This window comes from Trachypithecus francoisi, unplaced genomic scaffold (genome assembly GCF_009764315.1).
Source record: "Trachypithecus francoisi isolate TF-2019V2 unplaced genomic scaffold, Tfra_2.0 Lachesis_group15, whole genome shotgun sequence".
Lineage (NCBI taxonomy): Eukaryota > Metazoa > Chordata > Mammalia > Primates > Cercopithecidae > Trachypithecus > Trachypithecus francoisi.
In genome coordinates, this window is record NW_022681460.1 from 68,304,123 (window position 1) to 68,318,718 (window position 14,596).

Sequence of the window (14,596 nt, forward strand, 5' to 3'; positions counted from 1 at the left end):
AATTTCCATTTGACCTCAGAGTGTCTTCATTCTATGAAGCATTTTATAGCTATCATTGAGTGCATTGTCTGATCAGCATTTTTGTTGCTAAGAGAAAGCCTTTTGGTGTGTGATTCATTTAGAAAGTCTTGACAACTCACCATAATGTTACCTATAAGAAGATATGAACATTTTAGGAGTACAGAGCCCAATTTCAATATTGATATAAGAGGATGCAAAGTTGTTCAGACCAAGTGAAAAAATCAGTGGAGTCATGAATGGCATATGTGGGTGTGCAGGAGGGTGTGCTTGGAGTAGGGGGTGATAATGGACAGGAATCCACATGCTACACTGTGTCCCGGCATGATTAGTAATTAAACTCCTTTCAATCTCTAAAGCATCCTCAACTGTGCAGTAAATTATAGGTCACTTTAGTGATAGCCCAAATTGGAACTGTGAGTTTACTCTGCCTGATGTGATCAATTCGGGTGCTGAATTTTCCTTATCCCAACTGTGGCCTTTTCACTCCTGATCTCTGTCCCTTTATGACTCTTTAAAGAAGATCTCTGGTTCCTGAAACATCAGCGTTCAACATTGCACCTAAGTAAACTGATAATGGTTTAGACCTTCATAAGAACCTACAGCCCACTCTTGGTAGCATTTAGATTCCAAGCACACAGCAAGAATCAGCAGGGCCAGTGTAGCAAAGACACAACAGAGTACTTGCTGCCATCCACAAGATACAACTGCAAACCTTAATAAAAGAATCTGTTCATTTGGGTTAGGATTCTCTGCATTGTATTTGCTTGTTTGCTTGCTTGTGTTTCAGATTAGAGCCACTTCTCCAGCTCTGTGCAGGATTGGGGGGGTTAGAAGAATGCTGGGATCTTCCGCTCCCCACTTTACCAGAGAAACCTCATTCATATTTGTTTCATGGGTGGGGCATTGTATGTAGGGTTTTATATTGGAAATAAAATGTTTCCCTGCTTTAAAAAAGTTGCCACTGTGCAATTGAAAGGTGTCTCTATTAGATGGAGCTGAGACACTTGGTATTCTTCTGACAACTCCTACTCCCTTACTACCAACCATGGTAGGAATGCAGCTAGACATGGAGGCAGTTCCCAAGTAAAGACATCATGGACTAACACTGAGGTCATATCTCTGGTAGTTCCGTTTGGGAGACTGTCATAATAAGGTTCCTGGTAATTATATCACTTTTGTAGTGATGCCTTTAGGGTTCTGCTCATGGAATTAGCCCTTTCTAATCATAAAAACTCATAAAATGACTGAATAGGGAAATGGGTTTACTTGGACTTAAATATTTCTTCAAGAAATTAAATAGTAATTCTTTTGGTAATCACTGGAGGACATAAGAATTTCCAGGTGTTCATTTTCTTGAGAACATGATTACATTTGAACTTTATATCCGAGGAGACAATTGTTTATTATGTGTTAATTCCTGTTCTAAATACTTTACATATAATAACTGATTCAGTCCTCCAACGATCTTATTAGGTAGGCAGTATTATTAATTTTAATTCCCCCCCCACACACAAATCAGAAAAGGAGCTACACAGAGCTTAAGTAGCTTGCCAGAGGTCTCATCACTAATAAGGGGAAGAGTTGAGATTTAAATCCAGCCAGTATAGCTCCAATGGTTGAGTTCTCACTGATGCCCTGTGCCACCCCTATGGATAAATGATCTGGTGTGGTGCAAAGAAACTTGCCAACCCTGTCGCATTCCCCTCCTTCCTCCTCTGTAACAGAGCCTTGATTGTCTTAGACTTTCACTATATCTCATCTTAAGCCTCCTCAGAGAAGGCTCATTTCATCCTCTGGAAAGAACTTAATCTAAGAGTAATCCATTTCCCATTATAGTCTTCAGATCAGGTATGTGCCTTACACGTCGAAATGTGGTGTGATATTTGTCATGACTAGAAAAGCTTTTTTTAAAATTAAAACTTATAAAAAGTTGTAAAAATAAAAATAGTACACTTGTATATTCTTTACTTAAATGTGCCTATTGTTAACATTTACCCCATATTTTTTAACTTTTAATTTAGGGGTACATGTGCAGGTTTGCTATATAGGTAAACTTGTGTCATGGGGGGTTGTTTACAGATTATTTTATCACCCAGGAATTCAGCATAGTACCCTTTAGTTATTTTTCTTGATCCTCTCCCTCCTCCCACCCTCTACCCTCTGACAGGCCCCAGTGTGTGTTGTTCCCTTCTATGTGTCCATGTGTTCTCGTCATTTAGCTCCCACTTATAAGTGAGAATGTGTGGTATTTGGTTTTCTGTATCTGTGTTAGTTTGCTAAGGATAATGGCCTCCAGCCCCATTCATGTTCCTGCACAGGACATAATCTCATTCTTTTTTATGGCTGCATAGTATTCCAGGGTGTATATGCAGCACATTTGCTTTATTCAGTCTACCACTGACGGACATTTAGCTCTTTCTCACTCTTCCACAGATAGCCCATTGAAGCCCCTGTGTGGCTGTGAACAGCCGTGAATTCTGGAAATGCTGCAGTCATCTGGCTTTTCTCTCCAGAAGGACATCTATATGTGGACTTGCACAAAGTCAGAGAAACTATGGAGAAATAGAGCCACTAAGTTACATTCATCCTGTCGAATATCCTAATCCTGGATGTCTAATTATGTGAATCAACCAATTTCCTTCTTCATCAGGACATCAAGTCAATCCCTGGCTATTTTATACCTCACTGTATAGTGATATATTTTCTTTCAATGATGTAATTCATATTTGAACATTTTCCCTGTAGCAAAAAGAATCTATTCTGAATTGTTTTAAGAGGAAGATGCTACTCGTGATAAGGTATGAATTATTGGAACAAGAAATTATAATTTGATAAATAAAAGTTTTCAACAAATAACATGTTCCATGTTTATGAATATGTTGAATCATCTATTTTAAGTCACATGTTAAATGCTGATGGAGAGAAAACTTTTATAGAAACCTTTTATAGGTCTATGGACCACTGAGCTCTGATAGTGATGAAAGTTAATGCAGTAAGAGTTGAAATAGTGTCCCTAAAATTTACTTGTTTCTTGATTGGTGTGTTCATTTGCTAGGGCTGCCATAACAAGGTGCCACTGAATGGGTGGCTTAAACAACAGAAATATATTGTCTCAAGTTCTGGAGGCCAGAAGTTTGAGATCAAAGTGTCAGCAGGTTTGGTTTTTCTGAGGACTCTCTCTTTGGTTTGTTGGTGGTCTTCTCCTTATGTGGTCTTCCCTCTATGCTTGTCTGTGTCATAATGTCCTCACCTTATAAGCACACCAGTCATATCGGATTAGGGCCCACTCCAGTGATCTTATTTAACTTTAGTTTCCTCTTTAAGGAGCATATCCCCAAGTACAGTCATTCTGAGATAATGGGAGTTATGACTTCAACATATGCATTTTGGAGGGAATAAAATTCAGGCTGCAACAATTGGCAGCAAGGAAAGCTTTAATAAATTTTTTTTAAAACTAAGCACACTAATACTACCTAAGTTAAGCATAATCTCTGAGTGAAATCATTTGTCAGTAATAAATAGTCTTCAGGAAGTGAGGCTTTTTAATTTTTTTCTACTTTTTAAAATGTTTGCTATGGGTTGACAAATTCTATGAAATGTTTTTATTTTATTAAAACTAAGTGACAAATAGAGATCACACTGGGGAAAAATAAGATAACATTTTAATGAACAATATTTAGGGCATCAGTGTCATTCTAATTTAAATCCACAATCCCTCCTCGCTAATAATGTAACAGTCCTGAGACCATGAGGCTGTGCCAATGCTTTCAAGCTGCTTCTGCTCCTCAGAGTCTCATCCACTGTTCACAGGATGCATCTGGGTGGTGTGCTAGCGGGGGATGTGGGGGTCATGTGGTAGGCCTGGGAACCCCAAAGTGCAGGAGTCTCACAGCAGAAACAAGTTTAATGTGGTCAGGTTTTTGAAGTTGCAAGTGCAACTTACGAATCGGAATGGCTTTAGAGTCAGTAGTGCTTATCCTTTTTATCATTCACCTTTGATAAATAGTTTTAAGGGAGGAGACCACCCCTCATATTGTCTTATGCCCAATATCTGCCTCCAAAGAAAGAAGTAAAAACTAAAAGGCAGAAATGAAATCCACAAGCAGACAGCCCAGCGCCACACCCTAGGCCCGGTAGTTAAAGATCGACCCCTGACCTAACTGGTTATATTATCTATAGATTACAGACATTGTATAGAAAAGCACTGTGAAAATCCTTGTCCTGTTCTGTTCCATTTTAATTACCAGGGCATGCAGTCCCCAGTCACGTACTCCCTGCTTGCTCAATTGATCACTACCCTCTCACGTGGACCCCCTTAGAGTTGTGAGCCCTTAAAAGGGACAGGAATTGCTCACTCAGGGAGTTGAGTCATTGGAGACGTGAGTCTTGCCGAAGCTCCTGGCCGAATAAAGCCCTTCCTTCTTTAACTCTGTGTCTGAGGGGTTTTGCCTGCGACTTGTCCTGCTACAGTTTTGGAGTGCCTGACCCCATGCAAAAAAAAATTGTATTTATACATGTATAAATGTCACAGAAACAGCACATTTATAAAACAAATAGTTAATCTATTATTTTCTTGCTGCCCCTCTTTGTTCTGTCACGCACATTTCCTGTGGAGTTGAAGCCTCATTTTGGAGACCATTGACTTAGATACCTTTTGTTATTGGCAAGCACCTGTGGGTACACACTCGGAAGAGACATACAAGTCGTTCTGGGGGAAAGTGGAATGAATGTGCAGGTTTTCTCACAGCCCATCTGGCTCTCTCCAGATGCAAAAATTGCACAGATTGATGGGACCAAATGATATCTGGTTGCCAATGGTCTTTCCCCATTTTTTACCTTTGAACAAACATCCTTAAAACAAAGTGAAATTTTTATTTGTTTAATGCTAACACCATTAAGAGCCACCTCCTAAAACTGTGTGACTGTATTTCCCGGCATTGCCTCCTGCAAAACCTGCTGCACCTGCCATTTCTCTTGAGACTACCACTGTGCAGCCTCCTATATGGACGGGCTTGGAAAGAGCTTTCTCCAAAGTCTGCAAGGTAGGAGGCATGATTTTTATGGTCCTTCCAACTTGGGAAAATATCCCATTGGAACTTTATGTTTGCTCAGAGGCCAAGAAAACAGACATTAACAGAGGGGGCTCTGGCTCTGCTGCTCACTCCAGCTTTACAGAACCAAGAAAATTGTCATCAGAAGCTGCATGGTGACAGACCAAGCAGATAGATAGCCTCTCCGTAATAACTTACCTTGTGTGTGCATGTGTGTGTGTTGTTGTTGTTGTTGTTGTTGTTGTTTTTCTTATCAGTACAGGAAATGGCTGGCCTTCTCTTTGGCCATATGGATTTTGATAATTTGAAGACAAGTCAAAGAACTTGTACACATTCATTGCAATATGTATTTGTGTGCATAGGTACACATATATAGTTGACTCTTGAACAATAGGGATTGAACTGGGTGAGTCCACTTATAGGTACATTTATTTTCACCTATGCTACTCCTGAGACAACAAGGCCAATCCCTCCCTTACTCCTTCTCATGCTACTCAATATGAAGATGAATAGGACGAAGATCTTTATGATGATCCACTTCAAACTCAATAAATGGTCAATATATTTTCTTTTCTTTATGATTTTCTAAATAACATTTTCTTTTCTGTACCTTAATTTATTGTAAGAATATGCATATAATACATATAACATACAAAACATGTTAATTGACTATTTATGTTGTTGGTAAGCCTTCCAGTCAACAGTAGGCTATTAGTAGTTAAGTTTTGGGGGAATCAAAAGTTATATGTGAATCTTCAGCTGTGTTTGGGGTTAGCAACCCTACCCCTGCATTGTTCAAGGTTCAACTGCAAATATTTGTTATACATAGGATGTCATATATGTACAATAGGGGGTTATACATTCTCTCTGCATTTATTTGCTTTCTAGTCATTTTACCTGTTTTTTTTTTTTTTTTTGAGATGGAGTTTCCCTCTGTTGCCCAGGCTGGAGTGCAGTGGTGCAATCTTGGCTTACTGCAACCTCCACCTCCCAGGTTCAAGCGATTCTCCTGCCTCAGCCTCCTGAGTAGCTGGGATTACAGGCATGCACCACCACACCTGGCTAATTTTTGTATTTTTAGTAGAGATGGGCTTTCACCATGTTGGTCAGGCTGGTCTAGAGCTCCTGACCTCAGGTGATCCACTCTCCTCGGTCTCTGAAAGTGCTGGGATTACAGGCATGAGCCACTATGCCCGACCTAGTCATTTTACTTCTGTGGCTTTTCTACTGTAAACTGCAGATGTTTTCTTTTGCCAAAGAGGTAAGTAGCTCATAGAGCTGTAGTTTTAGGATAATTAGTATTTCTTATGTCTCACGATGAGTAACTTTTCACTATGTTGCCCTCTGGTAGGTTCAGTTTTTCTGGTGCTCACTCTCCACTGCTGCCAGAAGTAGAGAATTAGGAGTTGGCTCCCAAGTCTGGATGCCCAGGGTGATTGGCCTTGTTGGTTACATGATCTCTTCTTTGTTGTCACCCAAAGCTACCCCAGTTGTCTGATCAGACAACTGGAGATATTGTCACATCTCCACATATTGACCATCACTGCCATTACAATGTAAAAGCAATGGGTTTGGGGGTTTTTTGTTCATTATGTTTTTGCTTATTTTGTTTTGGTTTTGTTTTTATAAAGAACTCATAGCTGTCATATTTCTGGAACTCTTTCATGTTTAGGAAAGTCTATTGTCTTTTGATTTAATGAAAGGTTCACATCTATAATAATCTTGGATCACCCTTCCTTTCTCTTAGGACTTTAAAATTTCCACCAAATATTGCTGTGAAGTCTAAGGCCAGCCTGATGTTTCTACTTATGTAGTAAATTATTTTTTCTTCCTATATGTCTAACGTCTGTTTACTTTATCCTTGATTTTTAATAATTTAATCTGGCTACTGTTTTTCTCAAAATACAGTGTACAGTGATTTTTTCAATCTGTATATTCAGTTGTGTGTGTGTGTGTCTGTTTTGATTTCAGGAAAATTTCCCCAGATTACTTTTTTAAAAATATTTTCTTTGTTCTATCTGTTTCTCTGCTTCAGATATAACTATTTTCTTTATGTTGACTCTCTAGTCCCAGAACTATCACTTTTTACTAATCGTTTTCATAATTTTCCTTGACTTTGATTATAATCATGACGTGCTTTTCTCTCATGGCTTTTGTTCACAGTGGGAATTCAATTTTTTGTTGTGTCTATCTGTTCTTCTCTGTTTTTAATACATGTATTAATTCTGTAAAACTGTATTCAATGTGTTTCCTGTGACCTGCAAAGTTTTTCTTCTCAAATATATCATCCTATTTTTCAGCTCTAGTTTTATAAATGTTGTGTTTTAAGCTATATATAAAATATTAAAAACATATATTTGTGGTGTTACTAGCATGCTGTGTTTCCTTTTCTCCTTATTCATTTCTGTGGCATGTTATTGTACTGCTGAAGAGGTTCTTCCTGCCCACTGCATAAAGAGCATGGTGTCAGAGGTATTTGAACCAGAGTGCCTCCATCTTGAATGGGGGCTGGGTGAAATGAGGCTGAGACTTCCTGGCTGCATTCCCAAGAGGTTAGGCATTCTAAGTCACAGGACAAGATAGAAGGTCAGCTCAAGATACAGGTCATAAAGACCTTGCTGATAAAACAGGTTGCAGTAAAGAAGCTGGCTAAAACCCTCCAAAACCAGGATGGCAAGGAGAGTAACCTCTGGTCATCCTCCCTGCTACACTCCCACCAGCACCATGACAGTTTACAAATGCCATGGCAACGTCAGGAGGTTACCCTATATGGTCTAAAAAGGGGAAGCATGAGTAATCCACCTTTTGTTTAGCATATAATCAAGAGATAACCGTAAAAATGGGCAACCAGCAGCCCTCGGGGCTGCTCTGCCTATGGAAGAGGCATTCTTTATTCCTTTACTTCCTTAATAAACTTATTTTCACTTCACTGTATTGACTCACCTTGAATTCTTTCTTGTGTGAGATGCAAGAACCCTCTATTGGGGTCTGAATCTGGACTCCTTTCCGGCTGTAGTAGAAAAAGTTTAGTAGACGTGAGTCTGGCCACACTACATGGGAGATGGAGATTCTACTCAAATCGTCTTGTTCAAAGCTCATAGGTTAGGGGTTTTTCAAAGGCAATTTGGGGGAAGGGGTGGGGGTGGCCAGGTAACAGGTGCTTGCTGCTGATTGGTTGGGGCAGAGAAGAAATCATAGGGGATTGATGCTCTCCTCATGCCAGCTGAATGGCTTCAGGGTGGGGCCACAGGAGCAGGGTTGTCTCTCCAGGTGGAGTCATCGGTTCCAGGTGGAGCCATGGGTGTCAGGCATGCAGAAAACCTGGAAAGGTATCTCCAAAGTCCAATCTATAGCAGTGGTGTTATTTGCAGGAGTAATCGGGGCAGTTGCATATCTTATAACCTCCGGAATAATATCTGCACCTTAGCAGGTCGCAGGCTCCTCTCCTCCCCTCAGCCTGATGGCCTCCTATTAGCTTTACAAAAGCTACTGAGTTTTGAGCAAGGCCTATCATTGATATGGCTCCAATGAGTGGAGAACACTAGGTTCTTCGTCTCGAGTCAAATGAGAAAAAAATGACACGGACATATGTGGAGTAGTTTTAAGGAACAGGGAGTTTAATAAGCAAGAAGGAAGGGGGAAGGAAGAAAGAAGAACCTCCTCCGTACAGAGACTGAGGGAGGGGGGGCTCCAAAGACGAGAGAGGAAAACATACCTTCCACGGATACAAGCCAGGTATATACGCAGAGGCTGGAGGAGGCGGTGTCTGATTTTTATAGGACTCAGGGGATTGCTTTGACTAGGCATGTCATTCACGTAGCCCGTGAAAAAGCTGGCCATCCCACCCTAGCCTTTTAATATGCAAATGCAGGGTGCCTTGATGTTCTACACACTGGAAATATGTGGGGGCAGCCATGTAGGGCAAGGGCAAGAAGGCAGCAGTAATCGCCGTGTTTGGGTGGACCCAGTTTCTAATGGCCTGTATTTGCATATCAAAGGTTGCCAGCCTGGCTGTAAGAGCCAGGGCTTTACAGGAAACGTTTCTGGAGCAGCTTTTAAAACGAAAATGTCCCAAGGACCCCTTTTCCTCTCTAGCTGCCTAAAATAATTTCTTAACAACACCTACAACATTATCATTTAAACTGTACCCTAAATGTCTTCCGAAGTTAGCTTGGTCCAGTGGCCCAGGAATAATTAAGGGAAAGGCAAGATGGGGGTTGGGTTAGCTTAGCTTACTGTTCTAAGTTTCTCACTGATACAACTTTTGCAAGGGTGGTTTCATTCGCATAGCTGCCGTGCCATTTCTTGTCAGTTTGCTCCTGCTTAACCTGAGCAGCTGTATTCAGACCTTTGCTTTGCTCTTGCATAATGTGGTGAATTCTCCCCGATGTCCTTCCCCACCTTGTTTTGGAGATTTCATCTCTCCCCACCCCACCTTACATGTAACCTGAGCTACTTACGAAGAACTGACTTGTATGTACTTGTTTGTGGGCTAAGGGTATAAGAGATGGCAGGGAAGGCTCTTTGGGGGCTGGATGTGCTCCTGGTTAGATGCCTTGGGCTGTGCTGTTAGATGTCCTGGGCCAGTGCCTACCCATCCAGGCAGGAGGTTTAAGGGTCCCCAGTTGAGCAAGAACCTCAGGAACTGGGAAGAAAGGGTAGTACTTCCTACCTTTGTGGAGATTCTACAAGTTTTTTTTATTGACTTTTCTCCAGTCTGCTTACTTAGCCCTTTAGATTACTTCTCTACAAATTAGGATACTGCAGGGAGTGTGTGGAAGTGGGAGCATGCTAGGGGAACAGGCAGAATTGGAAAGGTATTTTGACAATTATTTAAGGGTTTATAAAGGAATCTTTCCTCATTGCCACTTCGGAGTTCTAAAATGCCCCGCTGTGACAGAACGTTTCTTTTTCTCTGCTCCTCAGACTTTGAAATTTGAAGGGTAAGTCTCTCCTTTTATCTTAGGAATGCTCTACTGATAATTGGGGGCTGGGGGCAAGATAGAGGAGCCCTTCTCTTTTTCACTTCTACAGGTATTCAGGATGGGAGATGCTACGATCTGTTTCTTCTGTCACCTTTATCTGAGATCCGGCATGGAGATTATCTTTCCACTTTAGTTACTGTGATGCCCTGGGACGATTAACACATCTGTTCTGATAACATCCTAGGGAAACTGGGCAAAATTGTCCGCATCAAAACTGTTTAATACCTTTATTCTTTAGTATTCTAGATAAGTGAATTTTATTTGTTCTAACATATCAAATTGGAAATAAAATGAAAAAATAAAGCAATTCCTTTAGTTCTATGACTGCGTCATGTTTATTTAATTCACTAGAAATTGAGTTTTCTTATTTACTTATTTTGCCAAAGCTTGACAGCTCTTGGTCAGCCTTGCTGTTAGGCACTTTACATGTAGTGGAATCTTTAAACTTTTGTTCAATTTTATAACTTTGAAATTTCTAGTAATTTCAAACTTATAACAAAGTTGCAAGAATCGTACATCGTTTCAATTGTTCACATTTTGCCCCACCTGTGTTCTCATTCTCTTTTCACCCTAAAAATGTCATTATGTATTTCTTAAGAAAAAGGACATTCTTTTCTGTGACAGTATAATTATCAAAATTACAGAATGAATATTGATGTCACCTTCTAAACAAGATACCGTATTCAAATTTTGCCAGTGGTCCTAATAATGCTCCGTACAGAAAAAAGAAAAGAAGAAAGAAATTAAAATAATTTTATTTTCCTGATCCAGAATCCAAACTGAAATTATATACTACATTTAGTTATCATGTCTCTTTCATCTTTTTATAATCAGGAATAGTTACTTATCTTTTAAAAATGTGGTTTTGTCTTTTATGACCTTGATTTTTTTGAAAAGTAAAGACTAGTTACTTTGTAGAACATTCCTCATTTGGGGTTTGTCTTATGTTTTTTCTTGATTTTGCATTTTTTGCAGGGATACCTCAGGAATGATGATTTGATCACTTTGCTAAGGTGGTGTCTGCCAGCCAGGTTTCCCCACTGTTATTATTTTCTCTTTCTAACTATTAAGTAATTTATAGAAGATGCTTTGGTACTATGTAAATGTTCTCTTCCTTGTCAAACTTTCACCTACTGGTTTTAACATCCATTGATACTTCTTAAGCTGTCATGTTTACTATGATGGGTGTCAAATAGCAAAATTCTAATTCCATCATTCTATGTTTATTAGTTGGCATCTAAGAGCTTCCATAACAAAGGGTTTTCTTTCTCCCCTACTTATGTGTTTATTCATTTATTTATATTGGGATGAACTCATGAGTTATTTTATTCAGTGGTATATTATCTGTTACTATCGTTATTTTTTTGTGTGTCCATGTGTCCATGGTGTCATGGTGTGCAGATGTGGCTTTTAATTTATCACTTGTATCTTTTTGACTGGTCCCCAATCATCCTCTAAGCACACATTTACTTTTCAGTGTCACAAGATATTCCAGATTCATCTTATACTCTCCTAATCACAGTCCTGGATTCAGTCATTTTGCTGAGAAACCTTGTCCCTGTCGGTGGAAAAGGGTATTTAAAACCAAGATGTGAGCATTAGATCTGCTAATTGCTGTCAGAGTATTGCTGCTTCTGGGGCCTCTAAAAGGACAGAAATAGGAAATACATGTATGTGTTTATCATGCACACACACTATACATACATATATACATGTATATAAGGTTGGTGCAAAATAATTGCTGTATTTGCCATTAGAAGTAATAGGAAAAACTACAATTACTTTTGCACCAACCTAATATATGTATTTCTGTTTCTATCTATCCATGTATGTATCTAGCAATCTATCTATCCATCCATTGAAAGCCATAGGTTTATTTGGATATTGACAATTCCAATCCTACAACACAGTGTTCATTCTACTCTTCGTTCTTCCTATATTGGTAACTCCCTTCCTTCTTTCACTATTTTGCTACTTAGAGTAGACTTTCTTTTTCTGGGAATGATTTCAGCACAACCCTCTCTTCACTCTTCGGTCTAGTTTTTCCAGACCCTCCCCTCTCCTTTGCTTTCTGCAGGGGTTTATGGCGTGGGCTTCAGAGAAGGCACTACTGATAGCTCGGTGCGCAGTTTTCTACTTGTGTGTAATTTGAAGTTTGAAGAGTTTTGCGTCTTCTAGTCAGGCTGAGGATTTGCTTCTTTTTTTTTTTTTTGGTTTGTTTGTTTGTTTTGTTTTAAGGTAAGAAGCTCCAGGTCTTTGTATTGCTTCTTGAATATAGACTAAATTATGAGGTACATTGGGTTATTAAAGGTATGGGCTTATAGAGAGGATGATAAGTCTAGAAATTGCCAGAACCAAGGCTTGAAGGTTTAATTCAGTTGTTCTACAACAAGTCCCCATGAGTGTAGAAGCAGATGGGCAGGCAGGAATCATATATGCAGTAGTGTGAAGGATACACCTGACACTTCACACAGGCTGAAAGTTCAGCATAGAGCCTGGATGCTCTGCATAGTCACCCACAGGGTAAACAACACCCTCAGCACCATTCTACACCACCATCACCCACCCAGCCAGGACCTCTCCCGAACAGGAACTCCTCCATTAAACCATCTAGCTTCTCCACTCTCTACTGTCCCACTCTTCCAAGGATACCCTCAATCATCCTTTTAAATATTAGACACATTCTACAAACCACTTGGGCAGTAGAGGGTTCTACCCACATTCTTTTTGAAGATTCAGTAAGAAAAAAGTTGTCCTTGAGTAAATGTACTATTTCATCTCATTCAAATGGTGCATAGACATTATCATGACAGATCAAATCACCTGGTATCTGGCGATGCCAATTACTCACACAACGGTCAGTTCAGAGCCACCTGCCTCTGCTTACTACAGTATTTATAAAAGCACTCACCAACAGCCAGGAGGGCAAGATGAAAAGACTCTGGATTTGGTATATCCATAATTGATCAAAATAACTGATACAGTTGTTTTCTATAGGTCCATTAACAAGCTTAAGACCAACCTGATTTTAACAGCCTATCTGAAGTTGCTAGAAGCTGCTTATGAATATGTAAGATGCTCCCTTTTGTGTCACTTCCCTTAACATTATCCTGTCACTGTGCAGAAACCTCCCAGGAAAGGATTGGTCTGTACTGTTGGGGAGAAAGAGTCTAAAGCCTAACTTCAGAAACAAGTCTCAAGATTTCCCAAGGCATTCTTTAAGGATCCATTGTTATTTCAGATGGATTCAGTAACTGCACCCATTTAATTGGCACCAGAAATGAAAGTTTATTTTATATTTTTATTTTTCTTTGAGATGGAGTTTCACTCTTGTTGCCCAGGCTGGAGTGCAATGGTGTGATCTCAGCTCACTGCCACCTCCACCTCCTGAGTTCAAGCGATTCTTCTACCTCAGCCTCCTGAGTAGCTAGGATTACAGGCATGCACCACCACCCCGTGCTAATTTTGCATTATTAGTAGAGCCGAGGTTTCACCATGTTGGTCAGGCTGGTCTCGAACTCCTGTCCTCAGGTGATCCACCCGCTTTGGCCTCCCAAAGTGCTGGGATTACAGGTGTGAGCCACTGTGTCCAGAGAGAAGTTTACTTCAGGGAGAAATACGAAGCAATCTTGAAGATCTCATTACACAAGGAATCTTCAGCAGTCACCTGCTCTAGCTGGTCTATGCTGGTGACAGCAGAAAGTACATGGATTCCAGTTTTCCTCTGCTATTTATGTTGGCAATGCCATGAAAAACTTTGTTCACTCCTCTGAACTTTAATTCCATCATTACAACTGATGAGGAATCCAGTTATGTAAAAACACCAGGAGTCTCACTTTTGGGCCTGAGATACTCTCTGAGTAAGTTCAGCCTGCCATAACAGAATACTATAGATTGGGTGGCTTCAACAGTACACATTTATTTCTCACAATCCTTGGAATTCCGAGGGGCCTACAACTCTAGTGTCTGGTAAGGGCTCCCTTCTTGGTTTACAGACAGCCATCATCTAGTATTCTCACATGGTAGAGAGAGGAAAGGCTCTGATCTCTTTTCCTTTCCTTATAAGGGCATTGATACCATCATGGGTCACCCCACCCTCATGACCTCATCTAATCCTAATTCCTCCCAAGGACACCATCTTTGTCAATAACATTTTGGGGGTTAAAGTTTCAACATATGAATGTTGGAGAGGGGGACACAAGCATGCAGTTCACGACAAACTCCTGGGCTCAAGGGATCATGTAAGGAATCCCCTTCAAGTGTCACCAAACTACTAAGTTAGTAAAAGCCTATAGACTTGGCCAGGTGCAGTGGCTCACGCCTGTAATCCCAGCACTTTTGGAGGCTGAGGTGGGCGGATCACCTGAGGTCAGGAGTTCGAGACCAGCCTGACCAACATAGCGAACCCCTTCTCTACTAAAAATACAGCTACTCGGGAGGCTGAGACAGGAGAATTGCTTGAACCCAGGAAGTAGAGGTTGCAGTGAGCCGAGATGGCACCATCGCACTCCAGCCTGGGCAACAGAGCAAGACTGTCAA

General features: G+C 40.4%; 1 pseudogene; it reads right to left on the reverse strand.

The window, feature by feature from the left end:
• Positions 1 to 2,412: 2,412 nt before the first annotated feature.
• Positions 2,413 to 14,596, reverse strand: part of LOC117097400 — a 48,709-nt pseudogene continuing 36,525 nt past the window's right edge.